General features: G+C 43.2%; 2 long non-coding RNA genes across 3 annotated transcripts; both read right to left on the minus strand.

Moving 5' to 3' along the window:
* Positions 1-241: 241 nt before the first annotated feature.
* On the minus strand, positions 242-23,045 carry LOC135910327 (uncharacterized). Of its 2 annotated transcripts, XR_010567013.2 has the most exons (3): positions 22,747-23,016; positions 1,045-1,263; positions 242-388 (listed from the first exon to the last, which is right to left on the minus strand). It is a non-coding gene; the product is annotated as an uncharacterized lncRNA (long non-coding RNA). The 2 variants fall into 2 exon arrangements; XR_010567012.2 differs by lacking the exon at positions 242-388 and having other exon boundaries at positions 973-1,263; positions 22,747-23,045.
* On the minus strand, positions 12,658-20,741 carry LOC135910328 (uncharacterized). The gene is made up of 4 exons (XR_010567014.2): positions 20,374-20,741; positions 18,343-18,411; positions 17,205-17,285; positions 12,658-14,878 (listed from the first exon to the last, which is right to left on the minus strand). It is a non-coding gene; the product is annotated as an uncharacterized lncRNA (long non-coding RNA).
* Positions 23,046-24,077: the final 1,032 nt, after the last annotated feature.

Consider the following 24,077-nt stretch of genomic DNA (forward strand, 5'->3'; position numbering starts at 1 on the left):
CCATCTCTTTTAAACTATTATCAGTCACTGAATTTTGATTTATTTAGTTGCTCCGCTGTTACACTTAGAGGCCTGTTTGCTCATTGACTAACCTGATTTCAGCTATTCTGGTGTTTGTTTTTATCTAGCTCAAGACTTTTTCTTTTCTTCTGCATTTATGAAGTGTCCTGATACGCTTATTGCTTGTTCATTCTTTTGTGTTGACTGTGTTTGATTGATCTGGCTCAGGATTTTTTATTTTATTTATTTGCTTTGATCAAGTGTCTTGATTTGTTTATCGCTTGTTTGTGATCTGGTGCTGTCTAGACGCTGCCTTATATATGGGTCTGCGGACTCGTCAAGCCGCCAAGTGGCAGCTTTTTTTCCGTAGCCCCTCCATCTGTAGCACCTGATGGAAAATAAAGATTTGATTTGATTTGATTTGAGTATCTTGAAGTCGTACCAATCCGGCGCCAAAAGTGTTAAAATCACAGTAACTCACCACAGCACAACTAACGTTGCAAGATGCCACTGGAAAGCATGACTGCCATCACATACCACAGTGAATAAGAACGCGGCACGGCGGCAGAATTCTACCGAGTTTGAGGCTACGGTCCTCTTCACCGAGAAATCAAATCTATCTGAGCATCCATCTGTTCACTAATGATTTATTGCAGCAGTGAAAAAACGAAACTCTAGACAAGCGCGATGCGTGATGGTGAATGCAGTTCGAACTTTGCCTTTTTTTATTGTTTCGCATGATGCCTGGGAAGACGCTTACAAGACAATTCCTGGAGTCCTGTATTTCGCCCAACTCATTGTCTCCAGTACAATGTTTATGACAAGTCGCTAACTTTCAGTTAATCAGTAATTACCGCAGGAGTACCAGAACGTGCAATAACTCATCAATGAGTTATGGGGCTGTTGGAATTCGCCTTGTTTTTTCAAGAAACATATCACGATAGGCTATTTCGCCCTTCGAAAAGAACACACTTGGCAGCTTCATCGATTTATTGGCTCGGCATGATGGGGGGTACTACGCAGATGCATAGATCAGCTACGTACCCACTTATCCCAACTACTCTGCTCGACCGGCACCTCTCCGACAACCCCATATTGGTACGCATCTGTTGCTGTCATCTCTGAAAAGGCCCCAGCGACAAAAGCATCGGCTTGCGCAGTCAGAAGTACACGCTCTTGGACCTCGTTGAAACAGATGGTAGCATTTCCACTCGCCGCAGGAGCTGCTTTGGCATTCCTTGTAAACTTGGCCTGCAGGGCACCCTGCGTAGGCAATACACACATATACAATGAGAATCGTATCGAAGGGTCTACATTAAAATTTATTTGGCCGTGCAATAAACTCTGTGGATAAATTGTGGCATGTTGCTCATACACCCGTATTATGTTCTAACGGCCCATAGGCACAAAAACACACATTGTGAGGCAACACAACAGGGTTCGCAATTGTTATCATTAGCTTCTCTAAAGACTCTCACAGCAGAATAGTAGACTGGATAAATTTTATTAAAGGTCCTGCAGGACGTGTCGGTAAGATTCATCTGTAACACATATAATTGGCACGCGTCCCGAACGCAGCTCCTACTTTACGCACAGTTGGAGAGCTTGGCCTGAAGGCGTTACCAGGACCGTATGAATTTTTTTACTCGGTTTTTATGACCAGCTTGGTATTAATAACGCGCATTACGTTGGCACTGCTCACCCACGCAAAATACGTTTTTTACAACCCTAAAATGGTTGAGGAATATTCTTGTAAGACTAACATTTTTAAGAGTCGTTCTCCCCAAGAACCGCTCGACAGTGGAACGCCTTATCTACTCATACCGTACAATGCACAAATGTTTCGTTGTTCTCTCGCACGCTGTCTTGAAAGTTTCTTTCGGCATTGTTACTTGCTTTTTTTTAGTGTTTCCTTTTTTAGTGGAGTTTAGACCATGACATCAAGTTGCATTGTCTTTATTCTCTTGTCTTGTAATGTTTGTTTTCCCTTTTTTATCTATTCAGTTTTTTTCTTGCAAAACTTGGTAGTATGTGCTGGTTTGGCCTCATGATGATTTGATTATAGGGATATGTTTGTTGCGATCCTTTGTCGGAAATGCTGTGATGTCACGTTTGCTTTTTACGCCTACCGCTGCCTAAAGCCTGGCACTCAGGCTCGCAGTATTATTCTAAATAATAAGAGGAAACTTTATTAAAAAGAATGGTCTTGCAGTTTTTTTTTTGTGGAGGCTTCAAGTTGCGGCTCGAAGTGCTTGGACTCGCGTGGCACCTTTGGTTTGCCGCATGGCCCAGAGCTGGTCTTCCAATTCCGAACTTTTGAGAGCCCCCTCCCAGTGGTGGTGACGCCGATGGAGAAGGTCCCCGGTGGCCGCCCTAGCTGGGGCTTCGAGTGGAAGATGCGAGCTCGAGGCTTCCTGTACACTGGTAATGGTCGTGGTTCTTGACGCGTCGCGAACGGAGGTGGTTTCCGTACCGCTGTTTCCGGCACATTTGCTGAGCATGTGTCGCAGCGTTGTTCTAATTCATTTGTCCGCGTGAGGAAACTTACACGACATGTATTTCCTGGTAACGTGCAGTATTCGGTCAGGATTATTAAATTTCCGATTGTGTCCGCAGGGGTCTACATATCCAGTGGTCGTCAAGTTTGGGTGTTTCGGCTTCCATTACCTCGAAGTTGAATTCGCTACTTTCATGACGCGAATCAAGTAACTCACCGAAGTATTGTCATTTATGAATGACAACACGAGACTGTTCCAGCGCCCATAATGCACTCAAGAGTGAAAAAGAATCTCTTGCGGCCTGCTTCTTAAGCTGTCGTTTTCCTTACGGCAGCGGCCGCCACCCATTGGCTGGCTCTTTGTCATCCAGAAGCGAACGTGGTCCCGCAAATTCTGATGCGGTACGCATTTTTTTACATGTCCCGCTGAACTTTGCTTGCTTCACCTCAAATTACTTTTGTTTGGCGCATTTGACGCTATAAAAGAGCCTCGCAAATTACGTCGTTTACGTGATGTACGATTCGCATGAAAGCTGGCATGGTACGTTTATGTCGCGTTCGTGTAAACACCGCTTCTGTAGTCTCGGATAAAGACCTCTCTCAGCGATCTCAAGTCTCCCTTGTTTTGTGTCAATGACAAATTCTGCGCCTATAAGATCCTTCAAATCAGCACATTTTAATAGTCATCAGCGGCCATTGAATTTGTTCTTCTTTTTGAAACCAGTGCTTGGAAGTCTAGAACAATTTCTCGATATTTATGGATGTTGGGCCTTGTTTAGGCTTAAATAGATATAATGTCCAAACTATAAAATTTCACTCTAGGATATTCAAAAATAAAAATAAATTGAAGACGTATATAAGAAACGCGAGAACTGTGGACGTGTCACCCATTTTTATTTGGATAACCGCAAATTATCTTCGAATGAGCATGACAAGTAGCGCTTTTCATCGTAGTGCCCCGTATTGAAAGTAAATGGCCAAGTAAAGAACAGTGTATGGATGCCCGGGGCTTTCAGTGAAATAGTCCTACTCCAATTTCACCGATCACCATTATATCTGTGATGTTGATAAGTGCAATCTCACTAGCATATTTATGTGCAACCTGTAAGACAAACCCATGCTGCACCACCAACAAAGCAGCACGCAGAAATCTGAGCACGAGTGCTGAGTACAACGATCCGAGTTGTGAGGCTAAAGCGCTGTCTATGCACCACTTATGCCAAAATTTACCGGGAACCACACATAGGCAGGGTAGCGTTCGACAAAGCCCAGTGCTCATCTGTTTGGGCAAGTTCGACTTTAGAAGAAAGTCAGCAGTTGACCCCGTGTCAGCATGTTTCTCAGCAAATGCGCTAGCACATGGCTTTGTTCGATCTACGTCTGTAGACAGCATACGAAAAACTAACTCATATCTTTTGCACTGGTGTCTTTAAATGAAATTCTGTTTTGACACCATTGCATTCACTCACTCCTCGTGAAATGACATGCCATTTTGACGCCATTACATTATATATAAGAGCCATGCAGCACCCGTCTTCCTTGCAGTTCGCATTAAGTTTCATGTAACCTTGGCACTTGCTTTATTTGGAAAACAAGTTTGTACAGCAACGAATTTTAAACGTGCTGAAGTTCTCTTTTAAGAATACGATGTCAAGCACAACACTGTGCTGTTTGTATAAGGACTTGTACTGCAACACAATTTCAGGTTGAGATGGGTAACTTCATTACATTAAAAACCGCGTAGAAGCAAATTTAAGCTATGAATTTTGCAGCGTTATTTGCATAACCGAAACAAAATATTATCTTTGCACAAAATAAATTGACAAGCTGAAGTACTACATTTGTACAAATTAAGGGCTATCTAGGATCTTTTTTCTTAGGACAAAACTGGCTACGGAGGTGGTCAGCACTTTCTCGAAGCCGTCGTACTGCTAAATCGTTGACGCGTTATTATTTTAAATTTTTTTGTGCATCATTTCGCTTCCTTATTCCTCTTTTTCTGCATACCTTACGTAGAGAAATTCAGCAACCCAGTGCTTTTATTCTTAAAATCATCAAACCCATTAAGCTGGCTCACATGTTTGAAAAACAGTGGGGTAAAAGCACAGAATCAACCTCGCAGGCATTAAAACTTTTCTCACAATGGGCGTCATAAAATTTCCAATGGTAACAAGTCGATCCCTACATAACTGAGTGGTTCAGTTTGGTTTTCAATACCTTTAGGGGCATAATGATATCCTGAAAATGATGCTGTTGGGCAATTTAGGCATCTCTATTGGACAAACAAAAGCAGACTAGCATGGTCATTCCTTTCCAAATTTGTGATGACAGACACTGAGTTACCGGGCAGCTTTCCCATGCCTCATATATAAGGAGGTAGGTTTAGTGAAAAAGTGGATGTCTACGCATTCCTGTCAAATTTAGTGCAAGCACCTCGCGAAAGCGGTGCCAGCTTAACAGCTTAAGCATTCCTACTACCAAACACCATTTTATTAGGTGAAGGCCAGAGCAGCTCGATAGCAGCTTCCATATTTATTTGCTACCTTAGCGTAATGGCTGACCTAAATTGCGTAGTTGGTAAAAGCATCTTTATACTAATAAGGCAGATGTGCCATTTAAAAAACGATCTCACCTTTAAAATACCAGTCCAAACATTTGCAGTTTATCTTAAAGTGCCGTAACGTAAATTATTCTTCTAATAAAAGTTATTTCGCGAAACAAAATATAAAAAGTTATAATGGGCTTTCCGTTCAGACATTTCGTGCATTACTTTGAGGGTCTGAAATTAGGTGTTCCAACTTCAGAGCTTTCAGAGATTATGCAGCCTGCAGCAGTGAATTCTGACTACATCTCATCTGGATCCATGCTACAACACGTGTATTGTGCAAAAGCTACCCTAAAGCTATCCGAAAGCTATGTGCAAAAGTACTGTGCGAAAGTATAGGTCTCACTTTTGCAGAGCTGCTCTTTGAAATCTACATTTTTATAGTTTGTGGCAATTTTTGTATTAGTCAGTCTTAGGTCAACTCAGCATCAAATAACCGTTTTTTTATCTCTATAATTACGGCGTTGTCGGTTTACATTCGGAAGCCACTAGCTCCTACAAGGAGAATTAGCAGCCAGAGCCCCTCATGCATGGTCTTGTGCTCCAAACAGGAGGAGTTCTACACATTTCCAGGAGAGCAGCGTGAGGCTCAACACTGCAATGCTCGCCATTAGGAAAACGCGCGTGTTTGCTTCAAACAAAATCTTCCACTCGCTCAGTATCTAATATATAGTCACAAAAAGTCAAGAAATAAAACTACCCTGCATTATATATTTCACACATTTCATCAATTTTGGCAAGGCCCCATTGTTTCCTAAGAAAGCTCACGTTTACCGCGTTGCTTCTCTGTGGCATCACCTCTGGCACTCATTTAACGCCTCTTCTTGCATTCATGAGAGCCCCCAGAGATAGTGTATGCTCTGCTACAAAAGCACACATTTGATCTTCACTGCATGATGGTATCTGAAGAAAAGAAAGATCCCTCTATAGTGTCAGTTACCATAAGAATTTAGCAGCTGTAATTGCAACATGGCCGGTTACTTTGAGAAAATTTGTGATGCCACTAGGGTATTACAGCCGAGGCTACGCTCACAACTGAGTTGCTCACAAAGCCTCATGCGGGGCTTATCTTCAAAGGATTATACCAAAACTTTGAGCGGGAAGAGCTGATGCGAAAGCCTCAAATGGCCCACTGATGAAAAAAAAATTACCGATGATTACGTTACTTCCTAATGCGAAATTTGAGCGCAGCAAATAAGCTGTTTCACCTTTTCGATAGATTGAGGCAAAGAAATCGAGCAACACATGTATGCGCTATCACAGAATTTTTTTTTATTTTTCACACGTATTCCTTTAACAAAGATTCCACTAACAGTTCTTGGCAGTCATGAAGGAAGCTTTGTGGTCGGAGAAATAGACTGATATATGTTCGACTTGGTACACCAATGCTTGATTCTCAAAGACGAGATTTATACAAGTGCCTCGCGAGGTTGTCACAGCCGTGGGACGCGTTACGATGGCTCTCTGATTGCCACCGCACAGGGCGAACGGCAGCGGCAATTTCGGCTCGGGCGGTGCACATATACAGATCCGCCACCACCGATCTGGCTCTCTGATTGCCACCGCACAGGGGTTGCATTGGAGGAGGAGCGAAGAAAGGAATTAAGTTCGAGCCGGCGCTTTGACAACCGGAGACTCGCAGGAAGAGGGGGGAGGGGGGCGGCGTGTACACCCAGCGGCAAACGATGGGGGCAGAAGCGCGCGCAGCAAGCGGACAACACGATAAAGGGAGGAGGGAAGAGATAGCAGCGACTGACTGATGCACCTGACGCCGATAGTGAGTCAACCCCAGCTGCGGAGTTGCTTTCAGGGACAACGCCGCCGATGCCGACACAAACAATATGATACCCTCGCTTCCGCAGCGCTAAGAACCAGGTCTAGCCGTGGGAAGGTGGTCACGTATTCGTCGACGTGCCGGGGCCTACGTGAAATAACCGGCGCGTCGGCAACTGAAGAGCACCCTATCCGCCACACAAGAACAGGGGGGGGGGGGACCCTTTCCTCCTCTTTCAGCATGGCGGCGACGGTGTTCTATGCAGTCACGTTATCTTGACTCTCTAGCGGCGTCAGCGGCATCCAGCGGTATCAGTCGGTCGCTGCTAGCGCTGGGGGGATGAAAGGGGGGCGGAGCTGGTTACGAGGCCGACGGCAACGCCGACGACGACGCGAAACCCAGGAACGGACGCCAAAGAGCTGCGCTCTAAAAAGCCAGCGTCTGTCATATGTAACAGCGAAATGGCACATAAGCTTGCATCCGTATTGACTGTGACGCCACGTCAAAAGCTGCGTCCTCAAGTTGAGCAGTGCACCACCATAGCCGCTAAGCGACCACTGCATGTAAGTTTGGCAAATGCGTCTACTCTTTTCAAACAATATATTAGAAGTAGCAACAACCTGCAACTTCAAGAACTCAGGATCAGCTGTGCAGAAGGGTGTGATAAAGAGCTGCAGAAGAGAAAAAACCAATTAAAATGTTAAAGGAGATGTTTTCAAAAGTTTGTTGCTACGCGAGTTGGGGATGACCGATACATATTAGTGAGGCAAAAGAAAACCATAAAAATCAAGTCGTCCAGGGAAATAACAAGCAATGAAAAGCCCAGGTGAAGCGCAACACACTGCAAGTATTAGTTTTTCAAGAATTTTTCCAAGGAAAATAGACAACAAAGCCCGCATCACTTAAAGCGAAATGTCTTAAAATTTCATAAGTGGAGCTGGTTTTGTTGATACCTACCCATGCGCGCCACCACGTACATCTCGACAGCAATAACTAACACAAGTAAAAGGTATACGGAAAAAGTCATTATTTGAATGTAACTTGGTGAACCATAGTTACAGCAGATTTCTTGCATTGCGTGGGAATTCATAAACTTTGCGAAATGAAAGAAAGATCGAAACGGAAGTTTGAATAAACATCAGGCACCTAATATTAAGAGGCATGGCTTGTAGAGTGGCCAGGGCTATCCCTAGAAAAGCTTCTAAAGTGTGCTGGCAATGAGCTTTAGTGTTTTGAGGTTAACAGAAGTATAGGAGCACAAGCTGAACTCAGCAAATGAGCTTATTGTGTCATTTCTTCTTGAATGCACTTTATCGTAACATATGATATGTGCACAATATATCCGATATGTCTTCTCCTACTACATTAGGGAAAAGACAGTTGCCTCATTTTGGGTAGTTCGTTTGAGGTGCGTACCGCATGAAGTCGCAATCAGTGATTCGTCACTGCAATTTGCTGTTCTAGTGAAACTCGCGCAAGCCGTGTGTCGTATACATAACTGAAGATATTATGGCATAAATCTGCATTACCCTCATGAGTGCTTCAATTGAGGCAGTCCAGAGTTCCGCTAGAATTAGTCGATATTTCCGGCTTTGTAAAATAAATGGCTTTCGTATCGTTTAAATCGTTTATATCCCACGTATGATGGAAAAGGTGTAAGGAAAACATCCTCATCCACTCCGCCGTCGTGGTTGACCAAGAACCCGTGCACAATGACAGCCATGGAATACGTTCGGTGCCTCCTCAAAAGAAACTGCATGATGATATCGGCGCCTGCACTAAGTAATACCAAGGTATTAAGTCGTTCTTTCGCCACATGATGTCATCGTTTGCACCTGCTAAGCGGTGGACGTCGTTACGTCCTTCTGTCTTCCATCTGTCGACGTCATCCTCCATTACCACCTTTTCTCTCCTCTTCAGATAGCACTATTACTCCTATCACAGACCACAGTATCTAAACACCTGACATGCCAAACAGAAATGATTGTTTTAAGCGTAGCTGATGCAGTAACCTCAATAACAGAAAGTAGAAAAGAAAACTCACCTGCAAACAAGTGCAAAGCTTAACCCATCATCAATACCCTTTTGACCCCAGAAGATACCTTCGCTCTTAGCCTATGCTGCGGAAAAGTATTAAAAAGATCCTAATAAAAAAAAGCCCCACGCTAAGAGCTGACCAATAGCCAAAGAGCCATCCAGCTTTAGGTATGACCAGGTCGGTTAATTGTTCTTACTGCCGGTATACGTAATTACGCCTGATTGCGACATACACTCTAAAAACTAAGAGAGTGCCGGGCACTCCCTTTGAGGGAGTAGCGGCTTGTCCCATATTTCACTCTCTTTTCGAGAGTAGATCGACCCTCTTTGAGAGAGAGTAGGTCAACTCCTGTTGACAGAGTTTTGTTACTCTACCGCAAGGGATTGCTAGTACTCTTCTGCAGAGTGATAATACTCTTCCCACAGGGAGTGCTAGTACTCTTCTGCAGAGTGGTAATACTCTCACCGCAGGGGTAATGGCACTCCACCAGACCGAGTACTTGTACTCCCCCAAACAGAGTGCTAGTACTCTTCCCAATACCCTCTAGCGAAGTCCTGGCCACGCATGCAGGCAGGAAATCAGATCAAATTAGGGTCGCTGATACACCGTTCCCTAGGCGGCTCCTCAGACTCAGTGGCCCAATTCCAAGCGGCCTTCAGAATAGGCGTGAGCAATGTTATGCAGGATTTTAAAGTCATTTTTCCAGGCTATTTGCTGCCTACCATGAGTTGTGACTGCTCGGAATCGGCCTATGCGTCTCCCGAACGCCACGGCGGAGAAAAAAAAAAAGCTAATTCACGTTCAATCCGCAAATATCTTCGCATATTTCACAATCAGGAGACACATAATCTAATTAGAACACAGTAGTCGAGGGAATCACACACTTATCTGGAGAACCACATTGCTCTATACATCACGTGGATTCGAACCCGCGTACACTCGCATCTATACAATTCAAAGCACACATCCTAACCATTACACCACAGAGCCACCGCGCTCAGTCGTGTTGTTTTAGATCTTATATACAAAGCAAATGTATTTGAGAAATCGGCTGCGGTGGGTGGAGTTTCTCTGCAGTGTGCTGTGCTGTTGTGTACTGGAATACGTTTGCGTTTGCATCATTTCCATTCCTTGCTACGACTAACGGAGGAATACAACGTAGACGACGACGTGAGAACTATTCACGGCTTGTCGTCACCCCAGGAAAATAACAAATGTGCCGTTCAGCTCACGATCGAGTGCTTTTCCAGTTCATGCATTATATGTTCTCCGAAAATACGCGGATACGAAGTATCGTGCCAACCATACACGTATGTGAATTTAAGTCGCGCGTATACTGGTGAGCATTTCTGTTTATTTTTTCCGCCAGTTCCATTCGTACCAGGCATTTCGACGTGCCTCACGCTGCCGTGTAGGCATTCTTTTCAAGTGCATAAGTTTAGAGTTTGGTTCAGTCCGCTGTGAGCTGTTGTCCTGCATTAGCAGCGGATCGTTAGCGTTTTGAAGAGCATGCATTCCAGCATTTGGAGACTGCTTATGCCGATAGCCGCGTCACATGCATTGGCACGCATGTTTAAATGACTAATGTGTCCACTTGTTACGCGTGCACAGCTCGTATCCTGTGGCAGTGCTCGTTCTAAAAGCTTCGAAGACCACCTACATTCATACGTGTGTTCAATATATATGCACAGGATAGACTTGCCGGCTAGTTGGTTGAGCATTTTAGAAGAAACAGCGCAACACAAGGACGACGCAAAAACATGGACAACACCACGAAGCGCTGGTGTGGTTGATGCTTTTTTTCGTCCTGGTGTTTGCGCTGTTTCTTCTTCCACGATACACGCACACCACAGGTAGGCGAAAGTTTAGGAGTATAGGGCGTTAACTTTGTTTTCCCCGTTTCCTCTCAGTGTCAATGGCACAATGCGCTGCCCGGAATTGCGCACGCTTACCCCCATATTTAGAAATGCATCATAACTTGAAGCCCATGCTTGACTTGATCTAAATGACGCAAGGCGTGAACGCACCAAAAGAAAGGCAGTGAGCGTCTGGGGGAAAAAATTAAATTATGGGGTTTTGCGTGCCAAAACCACTTTCTGATTATGAGGCACGCCGTAGTGGAGGACTCCGGAAATTTCGACCACCTGGGGTTCTTTAACGTGCACCTAAATCTAAGTACACGGGTGTTTTCGCATTTCGCCGCCGTCGAAATGCGGCCGCCGTGGCCAGGATTCGATCCCGCGGCCTCGATTCGATCCCGCGGCCTCGTGCTCAGCAGCCTAACACCATAGCCACTGAGCAACCACGGCGGGTGGTCTGGGGGACATTCGCACCAGGCGTCGTTTATATAAAGTCAAGCATGAGCTTTGTATTAATATACATTTCTGAATACGGGGGTTAGTCATCTACTTCTCACAGAAAATGTCGAAGAAACGCCCACCAAAACCAGGCACGCTCGTAAACCTAACTAGGCAATACGAAGCTCCATAGAAAAAGAGTGGTATTAAAAGCTTTCAGTATTTTTCTTTACTCCAAAATGGTTGCGCTCTCGTGGCTTCAATGTACAGAGATAGTGCAGCGTTAGCTAAAAAGCATGAATTTCCGAACTCCATGCCAAAATAAGCTTGTCAAATTATTGAGGTGCTAGAAACCAGCGTTTGTAGCGATCCTTGAAAAACCCTTTATTTCTAAAATGCCATTTTCAAGGCATTGAAAACCCTGGAATTTTTAGAAGTACTGGAAAGTCCTTAAATTTGTACACTTGGCTAGACATAGCAGACATTGCCAAGTGGTATTTTTCCCCTTCTGTGACACTCTTCGCATGTCACAGTGAATTGTCTGTGGAGGTAATAGAAGGAAAGCGACATCCTTAAAGTTGAAATTACAAAGGAGCTGCAGATACCAGTTTTAGGCACATGGAACCGGCGACAAATGTACTTGGAGGAGCAGAAGCAGGAAGCTCAACAGTTGAGGCATTCAAAGCCGTGATGAGTAAATTGAGAGCTACAGACACAATAAAAGGAAATTACAAATGACTATTGCTTATTTGGTGGTGAAAAGCTGAGGCAACAGATGACATCCCATACACTGTCAAACCAAACAGTATTCAAAAACTGCAAATGTTGCAGGTCCAAGTAGTTAATTGTGCTATTGCAGAAAAACTGAGCGCTTTCTTGAAATGCTTCCTTGTGTGCATGAAAGGCAAATTAGCAGTCTTTCAAATTTTTGAAATCAGTGAATTGCGATTTGTTTTGTATTCTTTTGTTTGCATTAAAATTAACAATGTTGTTGAACAAGTTATCGCCTGTCCAAACTACTAAAAAAATCGCACGAGATCCTTGAAGTTACTGTCGGGGCCTCGAAAGTTCTTGAAAACCATTGCTTTTTTTTCTTCAATATTGCTACGAACCCAGTAGAACAACTGTCATGGAGTAAAAACCTTGGCTGAACAGGGGCTTATACGAAGAGCACAGGAAGACTAGAAATGCAGTATTAGGCATGGAGGGCCCTGAAAAAAATGTGCCACATCTGCTCGTCTGCCTTATGTTTCTGCATTGACTGTCACATTTTTAACAGAAGCTCACTTACTGTTCTACTTTAATAAAGGCAACATTACCAACTCCAGTGTGGGGCAGTCCTTCAGCCAGTGCAGAACTCTTTCTGTACATCCCTGTCAGCTCTGTCATTTTTTCAGCATTGTAGTACAAGATTTGTTAAACTGGTTTCGCAGAATATGAGCAGTATACTCTTAAATTAGCTGTTTATTTGTATGCACAAGTTCAGGTCCTCAGTTTGGTTGCATGACAAATTGCCATACCTCAATAGATACAAGAAAAAATGTTATTAGAGTTTAATAAAATCCAAGCAGTAATAATCACAACAATATAATGACATACATTTCTTTTGGTACGTATACAGCCCATGTCTTGGCACTGTATAAATTCAACTATACATCGCAAGTACTGTATCCTGACCACTATTATTCACAAGTGTAAAACCATCACAGCAATTCTTCAACAAATATCACAGTGATTAGTGACATACACTTTGTAACTGCTTTACATGAGCATAATGTATACAAATGGTCCCTGTGTACCTACACATGACTAGTGCCACCCGAGCACTATTACTCACAGGTGTAAAACCAACAAAGCAGTTCTTTAAAAATATCACAGCGCTTAGTTACGTACACGCTGTAACTCCCTTGTAAAAGCTTAATACGAACACGTGAGCACACAGAAAGCTAGCAGTGAGCCTACATGGAAATACCACCGCCTCAATACTAATTCACAAGTGTAAAACCAACCAAGCAGTTCTTTAAAGAATATCACAATGTTTAGTGACATACATTTAGTAACTAGCTTATATAAGCTTTATACAAACATGAGAACATACAAAAAGCTATCGGTGCACCTGCATAGAAGTGCGGCCATCTGAACACTATTATTTGCAAGTGTAAGCTCAACAGAACAGTTCGTTATAGTGACGACCATTTTGTACCTGCCTTATACAAGCTTAGTGCAAGCACAAGAATGCGGAAAAAAATAAATTAAGAACTTGCTCTATGAATACACAAACAGATCAACACAAATGGTAAACACCACTTTGAAGATACATGACCGTGACAAAGCGCAGTGCTGTGCCGGTTGAAACTGTCATCCACAAAAGTATTGAGCAATGCTTAAACCACACGCAATAAAGTGCTGAAAGACTGCGTCTCTAACGTACCTATATTAATTCAAATTTCTTGAATATAGGGCTCCCTTGCAGATAAGGCATCTGATCCAACTGACCTGATAAATGCATACAATGCACTCAGATATAACCGGTAATAATAATTATAAAAGGCATTTAAAAACCTGATAGTATGATGAAGATGCATGACTAGAAAAGTTCTGTTCCCCTCGTACGTGTTAAAAAGGTGCAAGTACGACACACGTTCTTTTTTTCCGCAATTTTTGCATTAATGGACACCCGGGAACCTCGAACCCACAAAAAAAGAAGATACTGCTGTGTTAATAGTGTTATGAATAATTTTTTGTGAAAGCTTTTTACAGACAATTCGCAGTCTCGTTTCTGGAGGTTGAGCTGTATCATGCAAAATAACATGGAAAATGGTCACATGGGAGCATGACACTATGCCATAATGTTCGTTTCAGTTGACTCTCTTGCCCTACAAGTCACTGCGCACTGTGACCAGTGATGGAACAGAAGTGTCTATGTGATTTTCATCACACTTCTGTCCTATGCCATCCTTACCAGAGTTGGCGGCACACAGATACCCAGATTTCGATAGTGTTGCTTTTTCAGGTGCTTGTTCTTGATTTACTCAATATCAGTTGGCACTTCAGCTGCATCAAACTTCTTTTTTACCTCTTCAACAACAACATAAACAACAATCTTATGACACCTGTGTTGTCCTTCTAGTTGCCTACAAAGACCAGTTAATCTAACAACAACACTGGCAGTCTCTACTATCTTCTAATGGGGAAGAGGTGTGTCCCACCATGTGTTCCACATTGTTGTCGCTATGTGGGCTGGCTGGGGAGGCAACAACTGTAATATGTTTTCATATCTTAAAGTGATGCTTGTACTGTGTTATAACACTTAACTTAGTCTTGCACTTGCTGCACAAGAACACTGGCTCACAGTCGTGGTGAAAAGCTTTCGTATGTTGAGCAAATGAGTTGTATGCACTACAAAAAAAGTCACAGTGATAGCACACATGTTGCTCTACCAGGCCTGGTGCGGTTCCTTCTGACACTGCTCCTGATGCTGACACACTGCTGCTTGCCTCGTACACTGTTGCAGCTGCAGTAGACATGGCCGTCTCTGTATCTATTGCTGCCGTGCCACCTGTCATGGTAACTTCAGGTGGTATCGGGCTCACTTCTGCAACAGAGATGTCGTTTGCCCCTTGAGGGCTCTCGTCATCAGGGCCAATAATTTCGTAGGCATTGTCTCCTGCATCGAAGAACCAATAACAGCGTGAATTAATAAACATAGCTCTAAAAAGTACGGACATCAAAACTTAACCACAAGCTTTGCACATCAGTGACCAGGCTTAATGAATAATACTTGCAGGAGGAGTTATACAATTGTGTGTGTACATTACAGTTAAGCCTCAGAAGAGATACTCAAGAGGCACGGGAAACATGTCTCTCAATACCAAAAATTTTAAAACACTGAGGAGCCAGACTAGATCACTTTATTATGCATCATCACTAAAGTATGTTTAGATATATCTGAAGGAATAATTGCTCAGGGTGGCTTAAAGGGCCCCTAAACCACTTCTCGACATTTTTTGAACATTTCAAGTAAACACGCGCATCAAAATCAGAATGCCGTCACAATTGACGATGCCAAACGCCACAGTGCGTAGCACTGTGGGAGCACCACAATATGAAGAAAACGACTCCGTGCGCCTCTCTGGACCTATCCTGCACCCCCCAGTTTGTCCTGACATCGCCAGGCTGTCTCTGATGATTCACCAGTTTCCGGTACTGTCGATTGGTCGAACGAAAGTGTACGACTGCCGGCAAGGCCTGCAAGCAAATACACACTCCTTCTTCCTCGTCGCGTTGCTCGCGATGCCATTGTGGGCAGCCAATGGGGGCAAAGAACAGAAACGCCAACAGAAGGGTCTCCTTATGAGGCTCTTCAACTAGAGTGACCATACAGTTCCATTGTATTGCATTAGCGCCACCCCTCGCAGGACGACGGGCCTGCGCGGCAGCAACAGAGCTCGTTGGTGATGGCCTGTCCCGTAACATTTGGAGGTGTACTAGGCGAGGAAAAGACGATACTATCCAGATGGCGTGTACCAGATGAAAGAGTAAAATGAGCGGGGACTACTTTTTAAAACTCAAACACGTAGCTCCACTATTACTGCACCGTTTCGAAAATCTCTCATGGCTACGTGTTCCGTGCCTTAACATGTACAACTGCAACACCGCAAATAAATTTCAACCTCGGTGGCTTAGGGGCCCTTTAAAGAAGACATTCACAGCTTTTTAGTGACTGTAGATTGTGCTAGCTTCCTTCCTAACTTCTGGAAGTTAAACACTTCACTTTGCAAGCCTTGTTGCTCGCAGTGCCTTTGAGGTGCTCTTAGACGCTCGTCAGCTTCAACTGTCGACACTTTCTGCCCTGCACTGTCCTCGTTGCCTTCCTTTTCTAGTCCATGCTAAAGAGACATGCGCAATTGACTTGTTTGAGGATTGCGTGATCTTTACGCCCTTCAGAGCACACAAGGTGCATGAAGTGAATGTGTCTGGCTTGTGTCCCTTCGAAGTAGTGAATACTTCAAAAGTCGTTAGTAACAAAGGTGTCTCTTGCGTACAGTGTTGTTAACGTTGCAAACATCGAAAAACCAACCAAACCATTTTCATATGTCTCTTACAACCAAGTGTATCTTGTAATGAGATTCTACTGTACTGAATATTTTTCATCTATGGATCATCTGCATGTACATATAGTCACAAAGACATGTTGTGTGGAATGGTGAATCAGGAAAGACCTCGTACTCTTACTTTTTGTCCCTAACATAAGCAGCTGATAACAATATGATAAAAAGCAGGTAATGAGGCTAGCATGGAACATAATCCTTCAGCTCTAAACAGTTTTTTGGGCCCACATCATTCCCTCATGACATAAGGAAACAACTTGATTGCAGTAATGGCTGCATGTGATCTGAGTTGATTGAAACAAACAATACGTAAGGTTGCCCTGTATGTAATTTTATCGGAGTGCTTTTCAGATGTCCTGCTGGCGATCCTGGCTACACGATGTTTCTCATGCTTTTTGGCACGATTCCTTTCTTTTCCACTCCACTTTTTTCTGGTTTTGTCCCCTTTCCCTTCCCCCTGGCATAAAATAGCACACCTGAAGTATCAAATCTGTTGAATTATTGTGTGTATCAAACCTATTAACATGTGGGCTTCTCTGTGGTGGTCAGTGTTGTATTTTTGCGCTGTACAAGTCAATTCAATATGAAAGATGGAATATATATATATATATATATATATATATATATATATATATATATATATATATATATATATATATGTCTCTCTCATGTTTTGAAATATATGTACATTCAGGAGTGCCTGCATGCTCTTCTCCCCTGCTCCAGTGACGAAAAGGACAGCCTTTTTATTTACCATAGGAAAACATTCACAGGTTTTCACTGTGCCCATTACATCACTTATCATATGGATCTGTCACAATACAGAGTAGCAGTAGTCCATAATACTAACCCATCCCAACATAACTATAAATTAGCATATACCGACATGCTGTGAAACAGCTGTTGCAAAGCCGCTGGTGCTGGCAATTTCCACAGCACTGCAGTGGTACAGCCGAGTGCCACCTGTATAGTGACAAATGCATATGCATGTTAGTAACTCACTAGTTGCTGATGGTTTCATAAGCTTTACACTACACAATAAAGTAATCTAGACAACTTTGTTGGAACAAATACACATAATTAGGACACCATTTAAAGACTAACACGATTAATTGCCCCCAATCTCTCACTCACTAAGGGATTCACTACTGAAACATCGGTGGAGAGCTCGGATTAACACAGCCCATAAAGGACAAGCTTTCTTTGAGGAAAATAGCTATAACAGCGGTTAGTTTTTTTGATCATTTTATGTGCTAGCTTTGATTTAAATTTCATGCAGTACTATAAAATATGAAGTGCCGCATTTCTAGCAGCAGAAGGCGTCGTCAGCCTCATGGTACAACTGATTTTTGCACTGTTTGTATCAGTGAGCCAACACATACAAAGAAAACCGACTTCACACATACATATACAGTGCCAAGTGCACTCCTCCTGAAAACACAGCCGCCAGTTCCAATGGTGCTGAAAGGAAAGGTTATATAGAGTGCGAGACTGCATGGAACTACCACTAATGACTGTAAGTGTATGATCTGCTGATTGGAGAGGTAGTCACATGCTATTTCTAGTCTCTTTTAGAAGCATTACTAAAGGATGAATTAAAATCTATTCATCAGTCACGAATTTCGCGCATCCAGTTTGGTTAAATACCTTGTGAGAAAAAGACATGTTTACCTGGAATAGCAACCTTTTTTCCCGCTGCAAAATTTTCCTTCGAATTAACGAAATAACTTTACAGTGTCATAATATATTGTGTTTCTCGCAACTACTTGCCGGCAGTGGCGAGTTACAGTGCTTATATCTGACTCATTGGGCGACAATACTGCCAAACACAAATGCTTCACGAACACGAGAACACGTCCCTCGCAGAGAATAGCAACCATATATGCCTCTGTGAGACATGATCGCACCTTTGTGGTCAAAATGTACATTAGAACGACACCACCATCTCATTAAAAAAAAAGCCTCAGTACAAAGCAGCAGCCAACTTCATAATGTGAAATTGCAATTGATGTCCACTTACTGGTGGCCTGTGTTCGAGTCACTTCTGGCAGTTGACTGGGTGCTGAGAAATGCACGTCCTGGGTTGTCCCTACAAAACATACAGGGTTATGTCAAATGTTGAAAATATATATACACCGGCATTTCATAAGTTGCAAAACAAATGAGTAAACTAATAAACAACTGTAATGTAAACAGAGTACACATGATAAGATAGGCTGTCAACAGGTAATGCATTACGCGAAAAACCTAATGCATAGGAATGACTTTATGTATACACACGAAGCTGACACACAATTTAAGTCGCTCTAGGTTTTTCCGTGCAGTATATTAAAATCATTATGTCTTGTGGTTAGAGCAAAATTAGTGTAAATGACGCACTAAATTATGTACCCTGGAAAACTTTTCTTCAATATGCACCTGTGCACGCTTCAAATGAGTAGCGTTGTAAAATTTACGTACATGGCATTTAACATAGTTGCTGAACACGGATTTCCTTTGCCCTGTGTCGTGTACAGTGAGCTACATATATCTGAGCCCCCCCCCCTTTTTTTGTACTAGCCATACTGCGTGCCATTGCACCTATACGCACGTAAATAAACCTCACGACACAGGAATAAAAAAAAAGTGCCAATCACCCATGCCTGCATGTTGTAGTGGGCCTAACCTAACCAAGCACGGGCTGTTGTTTTTTATAGTAAACACAGGCACCGTGCTCATTGCAAGTATGTATCATGTCACTAAGCAAATATGCAATTTCATTGTACCACTATTTTTTTATCACATGGATGTATCTGTTGAGAGGCAAGACAAAAAGCAGTCACTTCTCAGAACTAATCAGCTTTTTTAAAACACATTTCTAACCTTTCAATGACACTTGCTGCTATGTGTTTGTCTCCAGAGAGCATACTTGATTTAACTTTCCAATCGGAGACATTACATAAATATACCATGTTAAGATGACTGCCTTCGAGCGGTGACGAGATGACGGCTTCGAGCGACAAAACGGGCCGTCGCTTGAACAGATGGCTCGGTTCTGGAAATCTAGAAACCGTCGCTCGTCGCCCGAAAGTGCTATGAGCGACTAGCCAATAGCGCGAAGCCGGAACTGGATGTATGTACATCGCTCAAATACTACCGATTGTCGCGCGGAACGAGCGAATAATTCAATTTTTATACGTGCAAGGATAAGAACCTACGGCAAGACCTCCGCAAATATTTTATGCTACTTTTTATAGTAAAATACATCAACGTAAATTACTAAAGCACGCGTCACGCGTGATTGCAGCCCTCATGCCGGCAACACCGGGGAGGCGTCGCTCAATATCGTCGCTTGCACGGAGTACGACTTGTAGGCGACGAGCGAACGCGAGAGCCATCTCCATCGCGTCGCTTGTAGCTGCCGCGCGCAAGATCGCTTATATATGGGGTTTATACTTTTTTCAGCATAAAACATGGATTGCTCATGCGTTTTTAGAAAGTTCAAGATAACGCGCCTAACTGACCTCTTGCAGCATGCAGCTGAATGCCTGCGGCAAAGTTTCTAACTAGCACTGGTGCTGCACGTAACTTCAGTGGTCGCAGATTTCCCCTGCGCGAAACACCGTCAAGCGCGCGGTTTATTTATAAAAAAGCACGCTGCCAGCAAAACGACGCCTTCTGTTATGTGATTCCTTAGTTCAACAGCGTTCCGTACACACTAGACTGCCAAACTGAATAAATTCAAACACACAAAACGCACGCTAATCACGCTCCGCATAGGCTCGGCATCACGGGCTGGTGAACGAACCATTTTAAACGTCCTCTCGCCTGGCGTCTTATTGAACATACCATAGTTCTGGCAGCGTTTGCGATCTTTAAAGCTCTTACGGACAACGGCAAAGTGATAAAATCACATGCAGTTATCGCCACGACTGGCTTTTTCGATTGACATCGAGAGACACAGCGCGTATGCCTAGTCCTTTGTCAATCGCGTCGGCTAAGCGCAGCGACGACTTCCTGGCGATAGCATGACATATACGGAGAATGTGCACCTAAGTTAGAATTCACTTACCGTGGAGGATTTGTTGCTATATCCAAGGCATGACGAACGACTGTCGTGTTTTCGTGGCAACGCGAGATGGCTGATACACGATCTCCCCTGGCTGCAGGCCTGCGTCGACTCGCTGCTCGCTGTCCGGTGCTGTGTTGTTCCGCGATCTTGAGCGCGCGCGCGCGCGGTGGAGAACTCCGAGTGAAAAAGTAGAGCGCTCGCTACGCATTCCTTTGAACTGCGGCGGCCTGTTCTCTTAGAAGTAAAACGATGTGTTCTTTGCTCAGCGAGCGTGCATGAATGATACATTGCCATGTTCGGGGCCAGCCACCTACAGTTGAAGCAGAAGATTACGCTAAGTTTTGTTCTCTATTGCCGCAAGAGTAGAACTACTCTCTCTCTCTGAAGGGGAGAGTGAAAAGCACATTTCACTCTCTCCTTGGTGAGAGAGTGAACAATGCATTTCACTCTCCTCGACATTTTGCGAGAGTAAAACGACGCTTTGAAGAGTGAACCGGCCGCTTCACTCCTGCGATACCCTTCCTAGTTTTTAGAGTGTACAAGGCCTTTAATTTCTCAAACTGCATTTGTATAACGACTTCAGGAAATAGCCACCGCAATAATTCAGCAGCGGACATAACCGTGAAAGTTTTTTTGTTGTATAGGCCAAGCGTCTGAAAATCCCCACAGAGCCACGAATTCCGCTCAGAACGGGTGTCATGCTGAACGGTCAAGATAAAAAGTGTCATTCTGCTATTACAAGAAAAACATTGAAATTTGAACAGTACGTAAAGTTTGTAATTTTTAGCATCTGTCGTAAATTGTGACCCTTTTCTTATGGCTAATATATTTCTTGTTTTACCACGCATGAAAGGTTGAATTTGTCGTTATCGATTTCAAGGAAACTCTGAGGTATTCTCAGTGCATCTATATCTTCTTTCCAGAAAAAACAAGTTTCTATCTGCCTTGAATCTTTAGAAGTGCCTCAAATATCCTGCAACATATACTACATGAATTGATGTACACGAGATTTCTGGTATACCTGTGGCACCAGAATGCGGCCACTGCGAGAGAGAGTCGAACCGGTGACGTCGTGGTCTGAAGCCGAACGCCAAAGCTATGAACTTATACCGCGACACGTGAAACAAACTTACTCGCAGTGGAAATCATTTTAACGAATGGCCGTTTTCGGCGTCTGTGTCCTTCATGGGAGTCATGAGAAATATATTTGACTCTCAGGCAGGGTGCTAAAGAGAGTGCATTGCAATTATAGGAAATATGCAAGCAAACCACCGACCGCCCCTTTTATAACGTATCATGAATCATTAGGCCGGAGAGCGAACGTCCCACGAAACTCAAATTACAAATGCGACCAGTTGAGCTCTCAGAACTTGTCTTTCTGTCCCTGAAAAAGACGTATCTAAGTCATTTCACAGAAAATACCTTGAACTACAAATTCTATTGATGTGTATAATCTGTCGTAAAAGGTTAAAAATGCGTTTGAATATTTGAACCTATATGAGAACTCATGTATTTTTTATGTACGGACCCATAGTAGCAGACTGTCAAGAACCCTAGTGCGTGTCATTTATTTATCTCATCAGTTTTGCAATTACCATGGCTACTAAAATTAAAATGAAAAATGAAATATTTTACCGAGCTTGATCTCCGCACTGATAGTAATGGGGGGGGGGGTGATCGTATGTGCGTCATACATCTGTATTGATGTGATCAGTCGTGCCATCATTCTCTTCCCACATACAGATATCCATTGAGAACAACACGTACAAAACATATATTTTTGAATCACAGAGAAGCACTACAAACAACAATCGACGCTTCAACGCAATATCTTTCAGCCATTGTTCTGGATTTCAGAAATCGAATAACATGCAGAATTGGTAAAAGATGAAAGTACTGAGGTGAACTGGACCGAGGCGAGCACATACGCAAGCACGTTCCTAATTCAGCAATCACGAACGTAAAATGTTCGCCTCATTGATAAGGCCTATTGAGGAAAGTTCAAGCAATACACAGGACAGCGGTCATGGGAAGCTTGCTTGGATGGTGTTTTCACTTGCACTTGAACAACATTCAGCTAATCAGCAGGACTCTAGTGATAAAATAGACTACTGCAGTCCAAGAAAACGCCACAGCGTATTACAATGTTTTGCATTTAGAACGCTCCAGGCTGGGGTGCTAATAATATTATATCTTCCAAAAAAGTTAAGTCAGGCTTGTAGGATACGACCTGAAACTGCCCTCGCAAAGTTTTTTGGAAGCACTCTTCCCATTCTACAAAGAGCGGCATTTTATAATATTGGTTATCTAGACCACTGACTATGAAAATAACTCCTACGCAGCATGTAGTGAAACAATAAATGTGGTACATACGCTTCGGTCCGAAACCACCCCAGGGCCACCAAAGAGCTCTATCTGCTCTTCCTTGTCCTTTCGCAGGTAGAATTGAAGAACATGCCATCAATGCAAGCAGAAAGCAGAGGATATACATAGTTCTCATTCTAAATTTGCTGGTGCTCCCTGCAAAGCAACGCATCTATATCTAACCAAGACAATGCTTGGAAACGGCAAGCTGTTTTCAGATATCTTGTTCCTAGAAGTAAGGACAAGTCAAATTCATAGGAACGGCTTTTTACATTTATGGGCAAGTATTTTCTATAGCGGCAACCTGCGCTGAGGGGCCAGCGGTAACCGCTTTGCGCCATTTTTATTTTCAGGCGTTATCTTCAATTGTATTCACCTTGGACAATACACGGCCGACATCAGCACAGCGTCATGAAGTAGTAGGCAGTGGTGACGGCATGAAGCATTAGGTTTGGATAGCATCCTATATTTTACTCTTTCATGTATGACACATAGTGGCGCCAAACAATGTGAATGGTATTCTTTCGCGTTCAAAACAAAATACAACACTTCGAAATGAAAAAGAATAACACACTACGACCCCTTGGCTGCATAGTAACACGAACTTCTTTCTAGCTCAACCTACTGCTCCATAACACAATAGCGCCATACTCGAATAAAACTTGTGATTCCTATTGGTTAACCGAGAGAAAACGTTTACCTGGAGCATTTTAAATCAGTTCTGTAGTTTTTGAAGTGCTCCGAAAGCACAACTGTGTCACACATGGGTAAAATTCAAGATTACTTGCAGCCTCAGGATCAATCATTGTTTAGCTACGGTTAAAGGTTACCCCATAATTTAAATGCTTTAGGCATGCAAAAAGTACATTGCAGTTTCACCCATAATGCAATGCAGCGTTACCACGGCACCATATCACACGCAGGAAGTGTAGTCCCGTTACCGGGGTATCCTTCACCATCAATTTGGTGGAGAGACACGGGAATTTGTTCCTCTACTTTCGTATCCACGTTTTCGCAATTTGCCTTTTGATTCTGTCGGGTTCTTTTACCTTGGTGGTGGTTTAGAGGTCAGCTTCAAAATTATAGCGACTAGCGGCGCGACCATGCTTTCCAGGCCTTATATTGTTCTCTGTATAAGCATCAGTGTGATTCTTGAGAGCACGTACGGTAACAAAAAATATGAGCAGTGGCTGAGAACTGAAACTTCCGATTGCTATTCTCTAGGAGTGTAGTTTGAATTCATTCGGAGTAATGCGCATATTAAATCGTATAGTTTTCTTTGGTCCTGTCGTTTGTTGGCGGTCGGTGTCGGCTAGTCGCAGGTTGGAACAAAAACGTCG

This window comes from Dermacentor albipictus, chromosome 8, assembly GCF_038994185.2.
Source record: "Dermacentor albipictus isolate Rhodes 1998 colony chromosome 8, USDA_Dalb.pri_finalv2, whole genome shotgun sequence".
In the NCBI taxonomy this organism is placed as follows: domain Eukaryota; kingdom Metazoa; phylum Arthropoda; class Arachnida; order Ixodida; family Ixodidae; genus Dermacentor; species Dermacentor albipictus.